Source organism: Lissotriton helveticus, chromosome 1_1 (assembly GCF_964261635.1).
Source record: "Lissotriton helveticus chromosome 1_1, aLisHel1.1, whole genome shotgun sequence".
NCBI classification, from domain to species: Eukaryota; Metazoa; Chordata; class Amphibia; order Caudata; family Salamandridae; genus Lissotriton; species Lissotriton helveticus.
In genome coordinates, this window is record NC_136057.1 from 1904455505 (window position 1) to 1904480827 (window position 25323).

Genomic DNA, 25323 nt, shown 5'->3' on the forward strand with positions numbered 1-25323 from the left:
TCACTCCAGGCACAATATTACAGCTTTGAATTGGTAAAATACCAACTCAAGCCAACCTGAAATGATTAAAAGCAACCCCTGACACAGTGTTTCGCTCTAATTAGAGCTCTTCAGAGAGGTATAGCTTTGTCCAGACACAAGGGAGCACCCAGTATTAAGTCAAAACAAAACCCTTTCAGGCATAGAGTGACGCATAAATTATGCAAAAAAGAAGGAGAGAACTCTGGGTAGGTCTCAGTTTAGGTGGAAAGCAGCTCCTTTACAGCACTCTCAACACCAGCGACACTCTAGATCTGCTCACCTCAAATGTCTGTTTTTCTATCAAAGTTTTTAAGCATAGGATTAGACAGTGCTATCCATGCCGAGATAGAAAATGACAAAGTCTTTCGCCATTTAAACAGCAAAGTCTTTAAGCATAGGACTAGTACAGTGCAGTCCTTGCCGAGCTGTCAAATAACAAAAGCCATTTATCACTCCAGGCACAATATTACAGCTTTGAATTGGTAAAATACCAACTCAAGCCAACCTGAAATGATTAAAAGCAACCCCTGACACAGTGTTTCGCTCTAATTAGAGCTCTTCAGAGAGGTATAGCTTTGTCCAGACACAAGGGAGCACCCAGTATTAAGTCAAAACAAAACCCTTTCAGGCATAGAGTGACGCATAAATTATGCAAAAAAGAAGGAGAGAACTCTGGGTAGGTCTCAGTTTAGGTGGAAAGCAGCTCCTTTACAGCACTCTCAACACCAGCGACACTCTAGATCTGCTCACCTCAAATGTCTGTTTTTCTATCAAAGTTTTTAAGCATAGGATTAGACAGTGCTATCCATGCCGAGATAGAAAATGACAAAGTCTTTCGCCATTTAAACAGCAAAGTCTTTAAGCATAGGACTAGTACAGTGCAGTCCTTGCCGAGCTGTCAAATAACAAAAGCCATTTATCACTCCAAGCACAATATTACAGCTTTGAATTGGTAAAATACCAACTCAAGCCAACCTGAAATGATTAAAAGCAACCCCTGACACAGTGTTTCGCTCTAATTAGAGCTCTTCAGAGAGGTATAGCTTTGTCCAGACACAAGGGAGCACCCAGTATTAAGTCAAAACAAAACCATTTCAGGCATAGAGTGACGCATAAATTATGCAAAAAAGAAGGCGAGAACTCTGGGTAGGTCTCAGTTTAGGTGGAAAGCAGCTCCTTTACAGCACTCTCAACACCAGCGACACTCTAGATCTGCTCACCTCAAATGTCTGTTTTTCTATCAAAGTTTTTAAGCATAGGATTAGACAGTGCTATCCATGCCGAGATAGAAAATGACAAAGTCTTTCGCCATTTAAACAGCAAAGTCTTTAAGCATAGGACTAGTACAGTGCAGTCCTTGCCGAGCTGTCAAATAACAAAAGCCATTTATCACTCCAGGCACAATATTACAGCTTTGAATTGGTAAAATACCAACTCAAGCCAACCTGAAATGATTAAAAGCAACCCCTGACACAGTGTTTCGCTCTAATTAGAGCTCTTCAGAGAGGTATAGCTTTGTCCAGACACAAGGGAGCACCCAGTATTAAGTCAAAACAAAACCCTTTCAGGCATAGAGTGACGCATACATTATGCAAAAAAGAAGGAGAGAACTCTGGGTAGGTCTCAGTTTAGGTGGAAAGCAGCTCCTTTACAGCACTCTCAACACCAGCGACACTCTAGATCTGCTCACCTCAAATGTCTGTTTTTCTATCAAAGTTTTTAAGCATAGGATTAGACAGTGCTATCCATGCCGAGATAGAAAATGACAAAGTCTTTCGCCATTTAAACAGCGAAGTCTTTAAGCATAGGACTAGTACAGTGCAGTCCTTGCCGAGCTGTCAAATAACAAAAGCCATTTATCACTCCAGGCACAATATTACAGCTTTGAATTGGTAAAATACCAACTCAAGCCAACCTGAAATGATTAAAAGCAACCCCTGACACAGTGTTTCGCTCTAATTAGAGCTCTTCAGAGAGGTATAGCTTTGTCCAGACACAAGGGAGCACCCAGTATTAAGTCAAAACAAAACCCTTTCAGGCATAGAGTGACGCATAAATTATGCAAAAAAGAAGGAGAGAACTCTGGGTAGGTCTCAGTTTAGGTGGAAAGCAGCTCCTTGTGTCTGGACAAAGCTATACCTCTCTGAAGAGCTCTAATTAGAGCGAAACACTGTGTCAGGGGTTGCTTTTAATCATTTCAGGTTGGCTTGAGTTGGTATTTTACCAATTCAAAGCTGTAATATTGTGCCTGGAGTGATAAATGGCTTTTGTTATTTGACAGCTCGGCAAGGACTGCACTGTACTAGTCCTATGCTTAAAGACTTTGCTGTTTAAATGGCGAAAGACTTTGTCATTTTCTATCTCGGCATGGATAGCACTGTCTAATCCTATGCTTAAAAACTTTGATAGAAAAACAGACATTTGAGGTGAGCAGATCTAGAGTGTCGCTGGTGTTGAGAGTGCTGTAAAGGAGCTGCTTTCCACCTAAACTGAGACCTACCCAGAGTTCTCTCCTTCTTTTTTGCATAATTTATGCGTCACTCTATGCCTGAAAGGGTTTTGTTTTGACTTAATACTGGGTGCTCCCTTGTGTCTGGACAAAGCTATACCTCTCTGAAGAGCTCTAATTAGAGCGAAACACTGTGTCAGGGGTTGCTTTTAATCATTTCAGGTTGGCTTGAGTTGGTATTTTACCAATTCAAAGCTGTAATATTGTGCCTGGAGTGATAAATGGCTTTTGTTATTTGACAGCTTGGCAAGGACTGCACTGTACTAGTCCTATGCTTAAAGACTTTGCTGTTTAAATGGCGAAAGACTTTGTCATTTTCTATCTCGGCATGGATAGCACTGTCTAATCCTATGCTTAAAAACTTTGATAGAAAAACAGACATTTGAGGTGAGCAGATCTAGAGTGTCGCTGGTGTTGAGAGTGCTGTAAAGGAGCTGCTTTCCACCTAAACTGAGACCTACCCAGAGTTCTCTCCTTCTTTTTTGCATAATTTATGCGTCACTCTATGCCTGAAAGGGTTTTGTTTTGACTTAATACTGGGTGCTCCCTTGTGTCTGGACAAAGCTATACCTCTCTGAAGAGCTCTAATTAGAGCGAAACACTGTGTCAGGGGTTGCTTTTAATCATTTCAGGTTGGCTTGAGTTGGTATTTTACCAATTCAAAGCTGTAATATTGTGCCTGGAGTGATAAATGGCTTTTGTTATTTGACAGCTCGGCAAGGACTGCACTGTACTAGTCCTATGCTTAAAGACTTTGCTGTTTAAATGGAGAAAGACTTTGTCATTTTCTATCTCGGCATGGATAGCACTGTCTAATCCTATGCTTAAAAACTTTGATAGAAAAACAGACATTTGAGGTGAGCAGATCTAGAGTGTCGCTGGTGTTGAGAGTGCTGTAAAGGAGCTGCTTTCCACCTAAACTGAGACCTATCCAGAGTTCTCTCCTTCTTTTTTGCATAATTTATGCGTCACTCTATGCCTGAAAGGGTTTTGTTTTGATATATATATATATATATATATATATATATATTTATATATATATATATATATATATATATATATATATATATATATATATATATATATATATATTTCAAATACTAAAAGAAAAAGGACCATTGTATTACTCATCTTATTTAGTTTTCTTTAACCCTTTTACATACTGGCATATTTATGTGTTTGTGAATCGGAAAAGAATATTAGCAAGTTTCCTTTTTATGTTTTCAAAGCTCATTAGCATTTCTACCAAGTTAATGTGCTTTAAGGTGATTTAACCTTTAATAGTCAGTACTTTTGAGACAAGAAATGAGCTTAGGATTATTGGTGTTTAGAATTTTGCCTGACAGCATTTTAATACAAGGCAAACGTGAAAGTCTGGATAAATGCCTATTTAGGTAAATGGTTGGTGATACAAAGGATTATCTTTGAGTAGCAATACGTCAGAAGTTTGATGACAAAGAAGTCAGCTCAGAGAGTCATTTTTAGAATATAAATTGGATTGTTGGAAATTTCAATTGTGTATGTCAATTGTTTGTTGTCTACTAACTTTTACTTTTCAGATCTCCTTCCCTGCTGTTCCCTTCCTAATATCCCTTCCCCCCAGCTTGATCACTTCAATACTCTGTAACAGCTAAAATCAGAGTTGAAGGTATCGAGAGGTAGGCCATTGTGTCATCGCGTCAGACCCTGAGGAAGCTTACGACTGACATCCATTCGCTAGGACTTGCCCATCTATCCCGAGTCAGAAATGCCTGGTCAGGCAGGCCCTGCAATAAAGACTTGAAGGAACTGATTGACATATCACAGGTTGGGTGAAACATAACCCTTGTACAAACGTGTGAACCGGGAAATCCAGATCGATCCCACAGACAGGCGACAACACCACAATGGTCTTAGGTGATTAGCCCCAATAAATCATGTTTGGCTGGAGGGCACCCGTGCCCAAAACACCATAAAGTCAGATGCCACACTAATTTAGGAACACTCAGCCAATCAGAACACAGCATACGTCCAACCCACAGTCATCACGTGCTCCCCATGCTTGACATGTGGACACGTACCCACTGGCTCAACATTGTGTCCACGCAAGGTCGAGACCCACCAGTGCTTCATATCAAATGACCAGCTATATATGACTAGTCCCAGATTTCTGTCTCCAAAGGAATGTACAAATTACATTATGACATTTTATGTAATGTATAAAATGACTGCTGAACCAATGTACTTTGAGACAGTCTTCAGACTCCAAATTTGTTGTCTGTTTTCCCTGCAGCTGCATTTAATTAAACCAGCTGTTCCTGTTTTGCAAAATGCCTCTTGTCTTTCATTTTTTGAAGGTAAATTCATATTCGAGCAACAATGCATCGACTGACATAATGGTGTTAAATTCAAAAACATCTCTGGGCCTTTTTACCTTAATGGTGACCAACCCTGGTGTAATGTGTGCACTGGAATAATACTAGCAATTATTAAATTGTTTATAATTTTATCACCGGTACTTTCTGTGACACTAGCCTGTAAGATTGATGTAACCTGGCTGCACCAATCATTGTACCACTCTTTCATTCATCTATCCTTGCACTCAGCTACAAATTCATCCATTCATGCACTCATTCATCCATCTAACTGTTTAGTCTTTCTCACATTCACCCACCCTCATCAATAGAACCACACACACACACACACACTCACACACACAAACACACACACATACAATGGCACTAGTCAATACTTTTAGGATTTTCCAAGTCTTGTTATGTTAATTCTGTATCTCGTCTGCATAAAGCTAGTAGTGGGCGTGCTGCAGAATCCTGAAGCTGAGTTATGGAACTTCAGAGAGCTCAGTTGGTAGATTTTGGGATCTCATTGAATACAAATATTTACCAGGAATAAATTACTGGTCTGCTGGGCTAGCCACCCATTAATCTTGCAATTATACACTGTTAAGAAGATACTGACCACCAATGGTGGCTCCTCTGCTAAAGCGCAGGAGCGTCGCCCCACTGTTTCCCAGTAGTGAAGTAAAGGAAACATAAAATTATAATAACTCGCATTATTATCATTTTATGTTTTCTTCTGCTGCAGCTTTGCATTTGGGGCGGGCAGGTCCGATAAAAGAGGAGCAGGGAGGAGTGGTTTGCCCACTCCTAAGTGCACATGACTGCTTAGCTGGCCCTCTTGGGCCGGCCAAACATTCATGCTCACTTTGCATCTTCTCCATACAGGCTGCGTAATAGCCTGCGTGAAGAACATGCCCAGGCCTCCATTCCCTGGCTGAGTGCCTATCCATGGCACTCGGACCAATCACAACACTGCATTGCAGCAATTTGATTGGTTATCAGGAGTCTGGGAGCTGGGTGCTTCCTGCTGCTACCTGTATCCTGCTGCAGGACCAGAGTCAGGAAGAAGAGGATGGAGGAGAGGCAGGTAAGGGTGCCCCCGCCCCACAACCCGGGTCCGGTAGCAGTCGCTACTGCTGACCACCATCCTTGAAAAAAAGACATTGAGGGGAATTTTCCAAACATTTAGCAGATAAACAAATACTGATGGTGATACAATTTCCACCAGACAGTACAAATACCATCAGACAAAAAGCAATGGCAAGACCCATAAGTCTGACAGCCAGACTTCTGGAAATTCCTATTTTGTAGTGGTTTTTCTAAAACGTTATTGTTTGGGAATATGCCAGGACCTCATCAATCTAAAAAACATTTTTCTTTTGATACAGGCAAAGAAAAATATTTATAGTCTCAGAAAACACACAATCCCTGGCACTGAAAGGAGCTACTTAAAAAGTCAATTAATCTGGCATTGATAGCAAGAAGAAAATATGAAAGAATGAAAGACGAGGAGAGAGAATTAAAGAGTGGGAGAGGAAGAAAGAAAGAGAAAACAAGAAAAAGAAAGAAGGAAAGAAAAAGAACGTTAGAAAGAAGGAAGGAAGGAAAGAAATTAGGAAAGAAAGAAAGAAGGAGAGAAAGAAAAATGTAAAAAGAGGATCACAATACAAACAGTGTCAAATGGACTATCTGGTCTACTATGAAATTGCAGCAGTCAGAACAGCAAAATACTTCAAAAGGAATTTAATACAGCATTGGCAGGAGATGGGATCTGATGAAGAGGGAACGTGCGTCAGAAGTGGCCAGCGATCACATCAGGCTTTAAACACAAAGGCAAAACTAAAGTAATCATAAAGTAAAAACTAAAAAGTAGCTTCTTTGTGGATGTGCTCCATGTGAGACAGCAAAATTCCATCAATCAAAGTGACATTAGCCAGTGGCTTAAGTAAGTTGACTTACTGCTCCATGATGTATGCTGTAGTGGGTGAAAGCAAAATGTGAATAACACAACAACACACTAATGGGTGGAGAGAAGGAACTGAAAACCCCTATATGTAAGTATATACATATTTTAGTAAAATTAAAAGGTCTTGCATAACGCCAGAAATAATAAAGTGTTCCTGTTTCATGAGAAGTAATAGGGCCAGTGAGCCTATTGCATAACGGCTTGAGTGTTCAGTATCATCATCATACATCTTTATTTGAATGAACAAGAATCCATAAAAGAATGAAACAAAAAGATACAGTACATTTGTTACACTACCTTGTCGCACAATATGTAAAATCAACATCATATCATAAACCGGTAAAAAAGAAGCTAATTATCTTATCTATATGAAAGTGTTTACTAACCACACATGACCATCGCTTAGTGTTATAAGTGAGGCACATTTCATCAGTTTCAGTATTTTTTCAGAAATGGGGATTGACGGCATAATGCATTTATCTTCAGCAGGAGTTTTTTCTTTGTAGTTAAATTTTCACAGCTGATTTTAGTAGTGGACGCCATTTACTTATGTAATTGGTATTTACATTGAATGGTAATTACAAATACCTCAATCGGTATGCTAACTCTAATTTTCGGAAAGAGGCCCCTGATCTTCCCTGAAGTTCAATTTACTAACTGGTGGACAATAAGACAAAGAAATGCACTCCGTAAAGAAAGGAGATGGGACTACTTTTGAAAAATAACTATTCAAAAACATAGCACAAAAGAAAGTATCAAACTACTGACAGAATGTAGGATGCTGTTCTTATTCTTTCTGCCTAAGGGTGGTCTGCTTCCAATATTCTTTCTGCCTCTAAAAATTATGTCAAATAAAGATTTGCTCCTAGCCTGTGGGCATGTTCACTTCGCTAGCCGTGCCCTGTAACAGGAAAGACAAGCCAGACTTCTACTTTAGTTTCCCTTCAATGGCCTGACCCCATTCTTCCCTCAAGCACATGCTTTAATGATTAGTGAAACATTTGGGGCTTGTTAAACTATTGCATTAGTTTAAAAGACCGTGACTGAGAATTATTCAGACATTTTTCTGCACTAGCATGAAGGGTTTGATGGGGGGGACAGAGGCAGGGTCAGACTGGCCTGCAAGAGAAAATAGGCCAGGCACTAAAATAAAAGTGGACCCCATTTGTGAATAAGATAGCTAAAAAATGGATCCGTGTTTGCAAATGAGGGGAAGTGTTGAACTTTAAAGATGTATAATTGTTTTGGCAAAGTATTAAAGATTGCAGGGATTTGAGCTTGCTGCAATGTTTGTTTTAATATCTGGGAAATCAACAGTGAGAACTGTACCAGCAGACCTTAAAACAGTCCCACAAACCTCAAAAAAACTGTCCAACACACTTACCTGTCAGAGCAGTCCGTCGGGCACAGCCTGATTACTGTATAGGACAGTCCGACTCTGTTAACGTTTCCTCTGACAACAGAGAATCTGTGTACAGATGAAAGTCTCAGGGCTTGCAGAGGCTGCATAAAGAAAGGATGATCCACTTGTGATTCCGTGCGCCTAGATAACTGAGCACACTTGCACACAGCCAGCAACCAAAACTACAAAAAGATGCAGGCATTATTACTGCTAAAAGATCTTTTCTCACCAAAACCCTCTTTTCTCATCTCTCATGATGTGCAGTTGACTCTCGAGTTTTAATGTAAGTAGTTTCATTGCAGAATGTTCTATTGGTAGTCATATATATACACACATCTGTATTTTACATAAAACAAAATGACACGACACTCCAGGAACTTCAAGCAAAGCAATTTATTGAAAGCAAAATGTAGCAAACACCAATGCTTTTCGACTAAAAGTCTTCCTCAAGAAACACCATTTTTTTTGTCGAAAGCACTATTCTTATTTGTGTGAAATAATTCATGCTGGTTGGTCTCCCTAAATTGTCAGAACCATCAGTGAGAGCGTACCACCAATCTCAGACTGCCTTAGCTTATATACATATTTCACACAAAACAGAATTACTCCAGGAACTCCAAGTAAAGCCATTTATTGAAAGCTAAAAGTAGCAAACACCAACGTGTTTCGACTGAAAGAGTCTTCTCCCATGAAAAACAATTTTTTAGCTGAAATGCTTCAGTGTTTGCCACATTTTGCTTTCAATAAATTGCTTGAGTTCCTTGGCATGTCGCGCTGTTCACACTGATTTCTAGTGCCAGGAGCATGTTCTGTGCTGTAAAATCCAACCAGTCTTTAATACTTTACAAAACACTTATAAGATTTAAAGTTCAAAACAACCCCAATATGCAGACATGGGTCACTTTCTATCTATCCAATTCACTAATATATACTTATGTACAGAAACACATTACAGAGTGGCGGTAGCCACGCTCCAGTTATAGTTAGAATTCAGGGAGAAAGGAATTTCTCAGATTTTTGATTGGTAATAACTTTACCACAGTTTCACGTATCTCCAGGAAACTTTGCAGACCTATTCCTTTTCTACATTGGCTCATGATGTAACGTTTCATGGTGATTAGTTAAGTGGGTGTAAAGAAAAAAAGGTGGGTCCCAAAACTAGTGGTGGGTGATAACCTCGTCTCCGCCTGTGTTGTTTGTGTAGTTTTGCCCATTGTGCATTACACTTGTAATGAGGTGATCTGGCAAAACTCCGCTACCACCCCATGGATTCGTTTTTTCTCACATGTGACTCGCCAATGTTAAGTTGGCGAGCACAAGCGTGAATTTCCGTCCCCTAGGGTGATTTTCAGGCACAAAGAGCGCCACCCAGTGAGATTTTCTCAACGCGAGCTGTCATGGCAGGTCGCAACTGGTTGCGTTGAGAAAGCTGGCACTTGAGTAGAAAATCTACTCGAGTCACAAAAAGAAGCAGCACCCTCTGGCACATTGTGTGGTGCTGTTCACGCAGTAAAACACAGAGCAAGCTCCTGGCCCAAAAAAATCAGTGCAAACAGTGCAATGTGCTAAATTCTGCCAGCTCTTGGAAATCCACAGAATCTTGCAGAGTTGTTATGTATATCTGTGGAATCCCACGGAATGAAATTCTGCAAGTTCTGCCCACCCCTACCCAAAATACGATTTTCCACCAATGCATTTTCCATAGACATTTTAAACTGATGTAGTTGCAAAATGGCTAAACGGATTATGTAATTTGTTAGGAATGTACATTATGATGTGGAAATAGTCCTTTTTGATATTTTATTTAAATTAGTTTAGTAGTTTTTTTAAGTACTATGGGACAGAAACATGTTGGCCCGCAGTATGCCGCAGTACTTTTGCAGCATACTGCGGTACATTGTGATGCTGAAACACAGCATCATTGGTTAATAAAAGCCCTAGCAAAATGAAAAAGCAGCCATCTTGTTTACACCTTTTATTTGTTTAGTGTGTTTTAAATAAAATATTTGTACTGTTGTAATGTATAGGAAGGAATTAGGCAGTTTAAGAAAGTCTGTAGAGGTAGGGAGAGAATATTTTTATTGATTGATATATCTAAAAAAAAAGTTTATGGAGTATAATGGTACTTGCGCGAAAGTATCCAGAAAGTACTGTTGTACCTCTACAAAAAAAAAAAAATAAGATATCAAAAGACACGCTACAACACTCCACTCTACAATATGCCACTTCCCTCTACAACACTCCAGTCCTTTCTATGATACTTTACATCACTCCATGCCACTTTACTTTCCTCTATGACGTGCCACTCCACTCTACGACTTAACTCTGCCCTCTGGGCAAGGCCTCTTCACTCTACAAATTACCGCACCACTCTATGCCCCACAACTCTAAGGCACTGTACAACTCTCTGTATGACATGCCATTCCACTCTACTCCACAACATGCCACTCCACTGTATGCCACCCACTCTGCGCCAGTTCACTCTACGCCATGACACTCTACACCATGACTCTTTACGACATGACACACTATAACACTTAACTCTATGCCACTTAACTCTATGCCACTGTACTCTATACCACTCCACTCTATTCTGCTATATGACCCTCTACAACACTCTATGCCCCTCCACTGTACCAGACAATCCTCCACTCTATACCACTTTACTCCACTCTATGGCACTCTACACCGTTCTACTCCTTGCTATGCCACTTTACAATGCTCTTCCACTCTATGGCACGCTACTCCACTCTACTGCACGACTGAACTGTACTCCACTCCACTATATACCACTCTTTGCCAACCGACTTTATGATACTCTATGCCTCTCGACTCTACTCCACTCTATGCCACTCCACTCTACAACACTCAACTACACTCTATCCGACGCCACTCCACTGCACTCCACAACACTATATGAAACTCTACTCCACAACACTCCACTTTACAACACTCCACTTTAAATCAATTCACTCTAAGACACCCCACTCTATGACACTCCACTCCAGTCCTCTCAACTCTTTGCCACTCCACTCTATGAAACTCTGCTCTACGCCCATGCACTCTAAGACACTCTATGACATGCCACTCTATGACATGCCATTCCATTCTACTCTACGATACACCACTCCACTCTACAACACTCTACTCCACTCTTTGCCCCTCCACCCTATGGCATTCTATGGTCCTCTACAACACTCTATGACATGCCACTCCACCCCACTCCACTCTACAACATGCCACTCAACTTATGATACAATACTCTACTGTACGCCACGCCACTCCAATCTCCGCCACTCCATTCCACTGTATGACACTCCACGCCACTCCAATCTATGACACGCCACTCCACTCTACAACATGCCACTACACTGTATGCAACTCCTCTCTACAACACTCTACTCTACGACACTCCACTCTATGACACTCCACTCTATGCCACTCCACTCTACGACCCTGTACTTCACTCTAAGTGCAAACAGATATTACTGTATCAGTCTATTATTAACTTACCATCTACTATGACGCCATCATAAGGCACATGTTTAACTTACCATTTATCATTTTATTAATAACAATGCTGTATTTTTGATAGCTGAATAAATATGACTAATATTACTAAGAGCTCTTTTTCTTTTGAGACATTTGATTAGTTTTCCTCAAAAACTTTTTTTCTTCTTTTTTTGATGATTTTGTACTGGAACGTTTTTTTTTTACAAGGTTAACGTGACCAAACAAAACAATAATCTCAATCAAAGTTCCCTCTTATTTTTATATTTGTGTGTGGCAATGAAGGGAGTCTGTGCACTGCCTCTAAGGCTAAGTGCATAAAAGATGTGGTATGGCTTACTTTGCAAGCATTAGTAATTGGCGAGTGCCAGAAAACATTGGTGTTTGACATTCTTAAGATCTGCATGAAACTTAAAGCAAAAATGTGCTTTTTGGATCTATTTTTGATGCATGTAAGAGCTACTTTTGAGAATCATGTACTAGTCTCACTGTAGGTCCGATTGGCCATATCGTCGCCATTTATGCTAAATCATTGTGGTCGTTTGTGGACAAGGTTTTGCTGCATGCTCAGTTGCTTTGTCAATCACATATCAATAGAAAGGCATGATTTGCAATCTAGTTTCAAGTACAACCTAATTAGATTAGCTCTGCTCCATTCAGTGACACATAATGATTTCTTTCTTTTATAATTAGTTAGGCCAAAGCAAACACCCAAGTGCCTTTGCAATGCCCTCCCCGTAGGTCCCCCTTCTGATCGCTTTGGTAGAGTCTGAACAGGTGATGCAGACATGAGGATTTATCTGTATATAAGTAGAATTTGGCCTAGTGATCCTTGCACCGCACATAGTATTGTACATCAATCATAAATGTCTTTATTGTCAGGAGTGAAAGAAGTGCTTACAGGTGGGTATTAGTTAAGTTGCGTGCTATCACAGGGATTTTGCAGACAATGAATGAAGCCTGGTGAGAACATGTCATGTTGGAATCCGTTGCTTCATCGGAGAGTTGGAGAGAAAGGCAATTTACATGAATGTTCAGTTTGTGTCTCTACCAAGGCATACACCAAATCAAACTCAGCCAGTATATTCAAGACTAGCCATTCCACACGAGGTCATAGTAGAAAGAAGGTAAATAACTCCAAGCCCTGCTACTCGCAGTCATAATGCATCAGCCTTAACACGTAGACCACATAGCACATAAATGAGCAGGATCCTCAAAAGACAAAACCGTTTTATGGCTTATTGTGGACTCTAGGGGCCCGATTCACAGAACTAACTTAAGACAAAATCCTAAACTTACTACCATTTTGGTATTCACAGAAGGCACTTATTCATTTTGGTATTCACAGAAGGCATTTACTCATTTCGGTATTCACAGAAGTTAGGAGTCCTAACTTTAGGACTCCTAAATGCCTTCTGTGAATACCGAAAGTCTTAAAGTTAGGAGAAAAATCCTAACTTTAAGACTTTTGGTATTCACAGAAGGCATTTAGGAGTCCTCAAGTTAGGAGTCCTAACTTTACTACTCCTAAACTGAGAAAAATCCTAATTTTTAAGACTTTCGGTATTCACAGAAGGCATTTAGGAGACCTAAAGTTAGGACTCCTAACTTCTGTGAATACCGAAATGAGTAAGTGCCTTCTGTGAATACCAAAATGAGTAAGTGCCTTCTATGAATACCAAAATGGTAGTAAGTTTAGGATTTTGTTTTAAGTTAGTTCTGTGAATTGGGCCCTAGTATCGCAAAATTGGAGTTATTACAGAAACCAATGATTTACACATACATTAGGGTGTCACATAACTCACAGAAAGTGTTACTCTTTATTTCAAGCGTAAAGTTCAGCCAGACCTTGAAAGACCAAAGAGATCTGACCCATGTTGCTGGTCATCGGAGAACTGTAACATATCCTCTGCCCAGCTGTACATCCCAAATAGTCACACACTCTGAGCACCAATATCCTATAACAAAACAAGGTAATAATAATGTGGTGCATCTTTCCAAATTTTCCTTATCTTGTAGTGTAGTTACTATATCCCTGATAGGCTCTGCGCATTGGAATAATATACATTATAGTTTTGACATAGGACTGAGGTCAGTATGTCTCTATCGAGTATATTAAACTTAATTACTTGTGTGTGCCAGCTAACTCAGAGGTCACTAGAAAGTTCTCGAATGAACAAGAAGGCATTAGTTTTTGACAACCGCATAAACATGACAACTTTGTTTCCCTTTAGAATCGGAACAATCTCAGAATCGTGGAAACAATAGAAAACAGTTTCACTCAGTCAATCATGTATGCTTCGTTTCTACAGAGTTGCACAGAAATAGAGAGACGGGCGTTTCAGTAAAAGGGTTTATTGAACAGTCTTACTTCTCATGCAAGAGATATGAACTGCTACAATTGTAAGACAGAATGTGAAGTATAATACGTACAGCGTTAGCAGTAAGATAAAATAATACTGCAATAGCATGGTTTGTAGCTATGACATATAAAAATACATACATAAAGAACACAGGCTAAAATACTCAACTGGTGCTTCTAAAACAATCCCCAGTGTACCTAACCTAAGTGTAGTACGAGGGAAGAAGTAGGTGCTGTTTAGCTATAGTTTAGTAGTTTAAGTTTAGTTTTGCCAAGAGTTGCCAAAAAGATTCGCTAGGTTCTAATCTGCTCCATACCTTAGAAAGAGAGAGGTTGGTATCTCTTTTCCGGGACTCGATCTCTAACACCCCGCAAGGGGAGTCAGAAACACTGGAGCTGGATTCACTGCGAGGAGAATGACAGCGTCTGGTCAGTGCGTCAGTTGGGGACTTGACTTCCTTCAGAACTTGCTGTGGCGAGCCGCATCATGCAATTAGGTAGCCGAACTGCACCGTGGTTTGCCATGGCAAGTGAAGGTATATTTATACCTTGAAGGGGTTTAGGAATGCCAGTATTGACGTACAAGTCGGGCATAAGAAAGTCATGAATGAACCCTTAAGGAATAGATGTTCACGCATAATAAATGAGTTTCAGGGAGCGTTTGCCATTATGTTACAGTCTTGGAGAAATCAATATCCAGGCAAGGGAAAGTCCTAAAGGCTTAAGAGTCTGGTTTTCCAAGGACTCGTTGTGATGAAGATGAACGGATGTAGTTGAACATGACTGTATTTGGTTAGCATGAGCAATGCCTAAATAAGGGCTGGATTTCTAAGCCTAAATAAGGGCAATGTGAATTGTACCTGTATAAGGGCATGAATCAGGAAATATATATACAGTATCTAAATCGACACACAACAATCTGACATCCTATAATGGTAACCATCACTGTTCTCTTTAACATGCGAGCGTGCGCCCGCACACTCAGATCACCCCGAGCTTGCAGTGTTCAATATTTTGCGCGCACACAGCACATCCCGGGAGTGGCAGGTGTCTGTGGGGTTCGGGAGGGCTCACGTTCACCAGCAAGTAGAATTGGCACTTGCTCCATTTCTTTTCTTAATAGTGCGTAGCTTCAGGGCGGAAGTAATTCAAAATGAAAGGCAAAAGGAGCCTACCTGAAAACTACAGTGGAGTTGCTTTAATAAAGGTGGTATTAACAGCTGCTTTAGGGAGGGAGAGGATCCACACAGATCCCGCCCAGGTCCTGTGAGTATCTTTGTGCAGTGTGTGCCCTGCTTGTCCTAGTCAGCCCCCTCCTTCACCAGAGAAGAAGAACTCTGTGATAACTCAGAGTCCCTGTCAGCTCTGGACAGGGAGGTATCATAGAGAGGCTGGTCTTATCTGCCAGAGAAGGATAGCTCCTCGAAGTGTAGGCGGTGAATAGGTGTCACGGAAATGGGAACAATTAGAGTATTTATGTAGGGGGCGGTGCTACCAGAGGTGCAGCAGGTGCAGTGACACCAGCACACCGGGTGTTATTTTACTCTTTACATTGGGGTCCTGGCACACCTCCTTGTGCAGATCTCAGCGTCACCTGTGACTGTGCACACTGGCGAGACAAGGCACCGAAGAATGCACGGCCAAAAGGGGGTGGGGAGGACACACAGAACTGATACTGACAGGCACACACTCCGCCCAAGTGCAGTGGAGTGGCAGACTGTAAGCGTCTTCTCTGAGAGCTGTGGGTGGGAGCATGGAGCATCAGGCCTCAACCTCTGCTCCTCTGCTTTAATCTGATAAATTCCTATTGTTGCACTGCCACACTCCGGTATTGCTAACGGCCTTGGGCATAGTGAGGAGTCACCTGCAGCATTGCTGAGCAGGGCAGCTCTGGGCCTTCAGCATAAAGAAGACACACAGCAACAAACAATCTCCAAACGTGCAATGCTTCAGTTCTGCTGTGTATCCCCTCCAAGGTCTGCAATGGCATTATACTGTGCATAGACAAACCTTGGCCATCAGATGTTCCTCTGCATGCACATATTGTTGAATTTAAAGTGCAATGCTTTACAAATCTGCATATCCCCCTCAGCATTCCTGTCGATGTACATATTGTTGTATTTAAAGTAGAACCTTTCTTTACAAACCTGCATTCCCCTCATTGTTCCTGTGCACGCAGGAGCCCTTACATTGGCCCCTCGCAGGTGGAAGCCTTCTTTCTGAGGTTACCTGTTTACACCTGAGCTACTGCCTGTGCGCGGCCTGTGGGAGCGAGCCACCCCATCCCCTCTTCTCACGTTGGACCTGGGGTCCGTTGGGCGAATACGCCAATGCACACCTGTCAGTGCCTGACACCAGACAGGGTTACTGGGGACTCGTGTGCAAGTCACATGCTTTTACCTGTGAGTGCGTGCAGCGTTCACCAGGAACCCTCTCCAAGGCAGACATGCGCAGTACAGCGCTTCCCACGCTCGGCCACACAACATCAGAGCTGAGTATTCGGACAGCATGTAAAATGCTTACTTGAAACAATGACGCAAGCAGTAAGCCCCTCGTTCAATTCTCCAGTGTCCCACCTATACAACCGTATGCCCAACGTTTGCTGCACTGCTGTAAATTCAGCCCCAACACTCACGATCACTGACTCGTATTACACGGGCATTGTCAAGGTGCTAAAAATGCGTGATTAATGCATTTTAGTGCGGTGTTGCGGACCACACCTATTGTGTGCTACTTGGCATGTCTGCAGTATTAATGTTAATTGCAGCGCATACGTGGGGTCTGGCCTTGGTTGCAGCGCACAGAGACCTTACACTGCCGCACATGAAAAACAGAATTCTAATTTCCGCTCACTCTTTCTCTGCACTTCTTACCTCTGCCAAATACATTAGTTTTCCGAAAGAGCATACCCATGCCTTCATCAACATAGATCAATCTATATATACAAAAACGAAAGTATGTCTGTCTGTCTGTTTGTCCTTTATGCATTACTACACCATTCATCCGATCGCCATGAAACTTTTGGGAAGTTGTTGAGTACACTCCCGCTAAGGTTTCTGGCATACATTTTTTTTGAAAAATCAGCCCCCAAGGGCCCTCATAATCTTTTGAATACTGATGTACGCACCAGACGGAAAAACAACAAATCGTGTATCCACAAGCACTTGAATAAATAAGTAGAATTAAAACACCATTCATCTGATCGCCATGAAACTTTGGGAAGTTGTTGAGTACACTCCCGCGAAGGTTTCTGGCATAATTTTTTTTAAATATCGGCCCCCCACGGCCCTCATAATCTTTTGAATACTGATGTACGCACAAGACGGAAAAACAAAAAATCATGTATCCACAAGCACGCGAATAAATAAATAGAATTAAAACAGCATTCATCCGATCACCAGGAAACTTTGGGAAGTTGTTGAGTACACTCCCGTGAAGGTTTCTGGCATAACATTTTTTTAAATATCGGCCCCACAGGTCCCTCATAATCTTTTGAATACTGATGTACACACCAGACGGAAAAAGAAAAAATCGTGTATCCACAAGCACTCAAATAAATAAATAGGATTAAAACAACACTTTGAAATGTTTTCCATATTAAAATGAATAAGTTTCAATAAAAATTACATAATGTAAATTGAATGTTATCATAACGAGTTTCCTTGAATTTCCTTTCGCAACGCGCTACGGGTAAGCTAGTAACATATAAAAAGAACTAACAACCCAAATAAGGGACTTGCAGAGCTGTCAGCATACGAACACTATAAAAATCTGTGTCTATCTCACACTTCTGCATCTATTTCACCATCACACACTGCATCCCACAACACAATAACCACACCTCAGTGGTCATCACCCACAAAATGGAATCATTATTAACATAGGTTCAAAGGAAAGAAAACACACTTTCAACCACATACTGTGTCATACTACCCATGCGGATAAGGGCTTCATTATCCCTCATAGGGATAGTAAGTACTTTGACGTATACATGTACTGAAAATATTTACATCTCCTTCAAGCGAAAACTGAAAATTCCAATGGCATATCTGTGGGTCCCCCTGGCAGCAGCACTGGACAATCAATACATTTTTGGAGAGGCAGCGTTTGACAGAGCTAGTGGCTTCGATTACACTTCCTATCCCCCAGTTGGGAGTGCTCCTCATTCCACAGCAACAAGAAAACGCACAAAAACTAATCATGAAGCAGGCTACCAAAAAGACTGGTTTTTGCACCACTCCTCTCTTAAAATAAGTCTCTCTCCTGATGCATAGAGCAGTTTACAGTACAAGAGAAAAGTAAACTTTGTGGCCTGCATTCTTTGTGGCATATGGCTCGCCACCAATCATATGAAGTGACTGAACAAAGGCATTTCGGTTTAACTTCAATCCTTGTTACTGTCAGTGGGTGATAGAGGTATGCCAACCCTCTTTCCTGATGTCCATTTGTATTTGTGCCAAATGTATTGAGTACAATCTATGCTAGTGGTTTCTTGAACCTAATCATAAACCAAAACACAATCTGAAGACAAACAGGAAATGAATGAGAATAGAGAAGTCTTTTCTAAAAATGGGTGTCTGTGGGGAGACGGAAAGCACCTAGAAATGTTTCTCATGTGATGTTCTCTATAAGTGTTTTGTATCTCATTTGAAAGGCCATATGTTCACCAAATCCATTGCCTCCTCATTCCACACACTGCTTCTGGAGCCTGCCTCCCTCTTTGTGAAGGCACAGTCATTCATTTGATAAAAGTAGAAGAACTACTCATGCCTTGAGTACTACTATCATTGCAAACTGAGAAAAGTTCACTGTAACTTTTTGGAATTCTACCCAGATTTCATATCATCTTCACATAAGGAAGCACAGAGAGTGTTGAGACACAACCAGTAATGCCGTCCCAATAGCTCTACACAGCAAAGTATTGAACACATCTGACAAATGAAAACGTCCTATGACTGTTTCCAATATGGTTTCAAAAGGCATTTCTTCAAGAAAACAGACATTTGTTAAGTTTCCAGTCATCAAATTCCTCTTTGCCTTCTAAACAAATAATTTTGTGCCACAAGTTTTAAGCTCATCTGGTTATTTCTGCTTTATTAACACTAGATGATGGTACTTTCAGGACAGCAAGCTTAGATGGTTAACGTGCCTGCTACAGAGAGCTGTTTTGAAAAATATGGTCACTAGTTAGACTCATAATAAAATATATTTTAGATGGTTAAGGTGCCTGCTGCTGAGCACTGAATGAATCCTGCAGGGCATGTGTTTGAAACCTAAAAACATAACTCAGTATGCCCCATCATTTAAACAAAATAAAGCCTTTTTGCAACCTACAGGTCAAGCATTTATGGTGCTCTTCCACGCTCGTTCCACTTTGTCGGCCCAGCCCTATCTGGAATCTCTTCCCCCACATCTGCCTCCCATTTGCGCTTAAGGACATCTAGGGGTGTCAGCCTCCTGCGCCACACGCTTGTATAGGCATGTGACCGCTTTATATTTACCAGCAGGAGTCTCTATATATTGAGAACCCAGAGTAGTGCCAGGTTCAGTCTGGCCCTCCTTCCAGTGTGCACGAATAGCCGCAGTAAGCGTCGCATGGAGCAAGAAGTCCCCCCCTCTTAAATCAAACTGCTCCTGCAAGTCGTGAAAAAGCAGAATGTTCCCATCTTCATACAGATCTCCTACAGTAGTCAACCCCTTCTCATCCCAGTCTGTCAAATCCCACCAGGAGCCTCCATGGGGGACCACCTCGCACACAGAAAGCGGAATATCAGGGGCATATGGCACTGCCATACCTGCTCATTTTAAACTCCGCTTCCAGCACTGCCTTGCTGTCCTAAGGTCCACCAGAAGGGCACCAACCCGGACAGGAAGGTCCAGTACGATTTCAGAGAGTAATCTTAGTGCCGGAGCTCTCTCTCTTTCCTCCTCTGGGCCACGCAGCCGTGTCACCACTCTTTGCGTAAGCCATTTCAGCTGTACAGCTATATAGTAGGTTTCAAAATCAAGAACTGCCCATCCTCCCTCTGATCTTGTACGCATTAATACAGTCAAGGCCACCCGTTGTCTCCCAGTACCCCATAGGAAGCCTGTAATCATGGACATACATTGCTTAAAGATCTGCGCGGGGATCCAGACTGGCAGGGTCCCAATGTAATATAATAGCCTGGGGATGGTGACCATTTTAAGTAGGGCCACTCACCCAGCAGCTGACAATGGGAGTGATCCCCAAAATTCAAAACCGCTTACCAGCTCTCTCACCGCTCTACCGATATTGCCCTCCAACATATCCGCTCGTGCGTGGTAAAGTAAAGTAAAGTCCACATTTGTAAAGCGCACAATCACCCGTAAGGGTCTCTAGGCGCTGGGGGCCGTCGGGAAGATTAAGCGAGCTATTGCCCAGAGTCACATGGTGCTGGGCTAACCTGCCGCCGGAGCCGGGGATCGCACCGGGGTCCCCAGATTCCAGCGTCAGTCGCCCTGGCCCCGGCGCCACACCTCTCCTTCTAGATTTTGACCCCTAAGTACGGGAGGCACCTGTATTCCCACTGCACTCCTGCTGTGTCCTGCAGCCCTCCCCTATCTCCGTCTGTTGGGAACAGCCATGACTTAGCTCAATTTACTCCAAGGCTGGACACCCCTCCTAATTAGTGTAGCAATGCCTTCGCCCCCAGAATTGGTTGCCCTGTGTCTTCCAAGAACATGAGCAGGTCGTTCGCATACAGGGCTATATGATGAGCCTGTCCATGTGCTTGTAGGCCCTGATAGTATCGCCCCGTCCTGGCCTTCGCCGCCTGTGGTTCCATGGCCAGCACAAATAGGAGTGAGGACAACGGGCATCCCTGCCTCGTGCCCCGGCCTACCTCACAAGCCTCAGATATCAACCCACCCGTCCACACCCGCGCCGTGGAGTACTTATAGAGTAAAACCGTCCATTCTATACATTTGTCCCCCAACCCAAATTTGGCCATGACATGGAACAAATAGGGCCACTCCAAACTGTCAAACGTTTTTTCTATTTCAATAGCAAATACTGCGGCAGCGTCTTTCGGATAGGAGTCTGCTTCTAGTATCTGCAGTAAGCGCAGAATATTTAAGGCTGTATTCCGAGCAGGAATAAATCCAGTCTGATCCTGATGGATTATGGTCGACATGTAGGGTAAAGGTTGAGTGGCCAATATGCGACTCAGTATTTTGTGATCCGTATTAGGCATGGATAGTGGACAGTACGCTGACCTATCCCATGCCAGCTTACCAGGTTTAAGGAGAGGGATAATAACCACCTCCCTCGTTGAGACGGGAGGTTGACTCAGGCATTTCGCCTCATTATATAGTACTACCAGTCGTGGCGCCAGCTGCTCAGTATAGGTTAAATAGAACTCGATTGGGAGGCCGTCCGTCCCTGGCATTTTTTTCCGTGCCATATGCTTAATAGCCGCCCGCACTGCTCTAATCTCAATATCTCTGTCTAACAACTCCGCCTGATCATCATCTAGTCGTGGGAGTTGGAGTTCACGTGTAAACCCATACAAGTCATTCTCCATCTGGGTCATCTTGCTCTTGTATAAGTCCTTGTAATAGTCATAGAATAACTCATTTATACCCTCTTGTGTAAAACAAGTGCCCGCCCAGGGGACCCGGAGTTCCAGAATCAACGAACCTCTGCGGGACGGGTTGGGCAACCAGGCTAGTAGAGCACCGGACTTGTCGCCCTCTACATGGGTGCGTGTAACATAAGCTTTGTGATCGAAACAGCGCAATCGCTCCACTTGTCCTGCCATTGCCTCCCGCGCCTCATCTAATTCCCGCTTTTTATCTGGCTTCCCAGGGCGATGTTTTTCAACTTCCCAAAGGTGTTGTTCCGCGTCCCCTAACTCTGTTAGCAGCACCTCAGCACCCCCACAATTTCAGCAATGCTACAACCCCGAATCATCGTTTTAAAGGCGTCCCTTTCCACCAACGATGTGTAGGCGGAGCCTTCATTATCTCCGAAGTACTGAGTGATGGAAGTACCCACCGTGTCGCGAAACACTTGGTCCTCCAAAGCCTCCGGGTGTAGCCACCAAGTCGGTATCCTGGCCGTGTCTGCAACCATTGCATCCAAAGCATAATGGGGTTATGATCTGACAGCATCCTAGTGAGATATTCACTGCCCTGCACTCCTGCACGTACGTCCGGAGTGTATATTAATGCATCCAGGCACACGTGAAGGTCATGTAATGCTGAGAAATAAGAGTAGCCCCTTCTCCAGGATGCTGGACTCTCCAAGTATCCACCAGTCCCCATCGGCTCTGCAAATTGCGCCTGGCCTCTGCGATCTTATGAGTGGGGGCACAAGGGAGTGGGGGTGTGAGCGGTCCAAAATCACATTCAAGATACAATTAAAATTCCCACCAAGTAATACTGAGCCAGTAGAATAGGCCTGACAATTGCGAGAAAAAGGCAGATTGCTCCATGTTGGGAGCATAGATGCTCTCCAGAACGATGTCAGGCCCGTCAAGTTTCCCAAGCACCCTACATATCTACCCTCCGGGTCTATAAGCTTTTCCGTGCACTGGAAGGGCACCCCGCCCGCACCCAAATTAGTGCTCCTCGAGCAAATGTGGAATAGGTTGTATAGAACACCTGACCACGCCAGCGCCTCTGTAACGCTGCTCTTTCCTGCGCCTGTAGGTGGATTTCTTGCAGTAGTACTATATGGACCCCCCTTCGTACTAAATATGCATGTAGCTTTTGTCGGCACCACATAGAGTGCATGCCCCTCACATTCCGTGATAAACACTTCAAGTTATTGGTGGCCTCCATCCCAACAGTGTGGGAAATTCAACACTGAGAACTGCACTAGTGACATGCCTGGCCCTATCCGACCCAGAAACTAAGAAACACCACCATTCCCCCTCCCCAGGACAGCTACTGTTACACTAGTACCCATCCAAACCATAAAAGAAAATTCACACTAAGTCCTCTGTCGAATACAGAGGTGCTGGGGACCACAGCTGGCTCGGGAGTTCACTAGTCAGTGCACATCAGCCCCAGTGGAAGCAAAGCAGGCTGGGACGTTCGCCAAGCCTCAACAGCAGAAGTGTTCTTCTAGGCTCCTGCTCACTATAGCCCATCACCCTCCCTCAGATAATGTCATCCGCCATCTGCGGTGTCACCTCAGTCATCCGTTCCTCGCATGCATGGGAGAAGTCCGAGTCGTTTCCCACAGAGTCCCTGGTAGTGCGAGCTTCCTCTTCCTTTGACACAGGAGTCGGTTCCTGTCCTAGCGTCACTATGGCCTGCAGCGCCTCCGCCCGCTCCCATGCCATCTAAGTGAGTGTGTGTTTTTTTTCTGGATTCTGTTGCGGATACGATGGCGTGGTCGCAAAGTTCGGTTTAAGGCTCGATACTGCACCTTCCTGGAATTCTCTCCTCGTGGTGTCTTCGTTCTGTAATTCTCCAGCCAGTCCCAAGCATCTTGAGGAGAGTCGACATAATGTGTTCTCCCATCTAAGATGATGCGCAAGCGGGCCGGGAACATCAGGGAGTACTGGAGGCCCTCATCCCGCAGTGCTTTCGTGACTGCCATGTAAGAGGCGAGCTTCCTCTATACCTCCAACGTATAGTTCAGAAACAAAGTAACCCTGGTGTTGTCCACAGTAAAGGGGCAATCCGCTCTTGCTTTTTGCAGAAGTAAGTCCCTATCACGAAAATGGAGCAGGCGGGCCACCACAGGCCTCGGTGGCCTCCCTGGGGCCAGTGGCTTGGCCGGTACTCTGTGGGCTCTTTCAAGGGTGTAGAAGGCAGTGAGGCCCTCTGAGGCTACAACATTACTGAACCACATCTCTAGGAAGGTCACAATATCGCCCCCCTCTGTTCCCTCCGGAAGCCCCTCTTCCGGCACGTCATTTCTCCAATTGTGTCCCTCGGCATCCTAGGCTCTGCGTTCCAGAACATTTACCTTGTCTGTTAAGGCCTGAAACTGCTGCCCTACATCTTTCTGTGCCGGCGTCAGCTCCACAATACTGACTTCAGTTTTCTTGACCCTCTGCGAATTTTTTTTGTGTTCATCTCTTAGCAGGCCAAGCCCCACTGCAACAGTACTGATATCCTGGTGGAGGGTCGTCTTCGTGTCGGCTGTGGCTGCCAGTATTTGTTGTAGTTGCTGCTGCACCTGGTCTTCCTGGGCAGTCAGCGTCTGATCTGGAGCATCTTCTTCCTGCTCCTGGGAGACTCCAGTCTGGTGACCCCTGGGCTTGTCCATGATGGTGTAGGCTCTCCTTGCGCCTCTCTGTCTCGCCTATTGTCCCGTGGTCGATGCCCTGCAGTTACGACTCAAACCACGCTCCCTGCACAGTGGTGATGCAGCCCCGCAATATGTTCCAAGGGCAATCGCCGTCTTCAGCTCAGGTCAGGCTACAGCTGCTATGCCCAGGCTCTTCTCTTGCTTCCAACCCCCAGCCACCAGGGCCGTCAGCGAGAGTCATCTTCTCAATTCCAGACCCGCCCACCTCGCCCCACAGACGCTGTCCCGACTGATGGCACTGGAGTTTCACTCTGGCCACCATATGCTCCTCCTGTTAGAGGTCCTCGAGTCTACAGGTCACAAGCAAGTAGACCCCTACATGTGCTGCAGGTCATGATAAGGCGCTCCTATGCTGGTGCTTTTGCCACGGCCACCTTTGTTCCGGCCGACAAGGCACTCCTTTCCATCACAGTGCTCAGCTCCTAATCAAGTCCTCTGCTTCCTCTCAGGGGCTCCCTTCAGGGGGTCGTTGCCTAGCGGACCAATGCCTTTGCCAGCAGCCCCTTCCAAAAACTGGCGTAGACTGATGCCTGCAGGCCCCCCAATGTCCGTGCATCTCACCCATTCAAGGGTCTCTGCCAGGCAGCAAACTCTTCTCTCCCGGGCAACCCACGCCTGTATCGCCAGGTTAAGCCCTCCCGGGGGCCTCTCAATCCCTCAGCTGCCATAGTTCTGCCCCCCTCGGGCACTGCTCCGAGCCAATGCTGAGCAGTTTTACACGGAGTCCGGTCCGTGGTTCTTGAGAGCGGCCTAGTTCGAGGTCAGGGTGTCTAAGGACAGTCATTCAGGCCAACCTGCCTCGCGTACCTTCTGCAAGCCGCTCACTCGCTCCTCATCTCCGGGCCAGGGGATGGGGAGCTCGCAGCTGTTGGCGGTTGTAGTGCTGGCCCCGGTGCCCCAGGGGACAACCGAGCGCCTGCAAGCTT

At 43.8% G+C, this 25323-nt stretch overlaps 1 protein-coding gene across 1 annotated transcript in view; it reads left to right on the plus strand.

Annotated features, from left to right (window-relative positions):
• Window positions 1-6808: 6808 nt before the first annotated feature.
• The window catches only part of LOC144754718 (flavin-containing monooxygenase 3-like), a 242578-nt gene continuing 224063 nt past the window's right edge, over window positions 6809-25323 (plus strand). The window contains exon 1 of the mRNA XM_078642876.1: window positions 6809-6923. The gene's annotated coding sequence lies outside the window, so the exon portion shown is untranslated. The remainder of the gene's footprint in view (window positions 6924-25323) is intronic.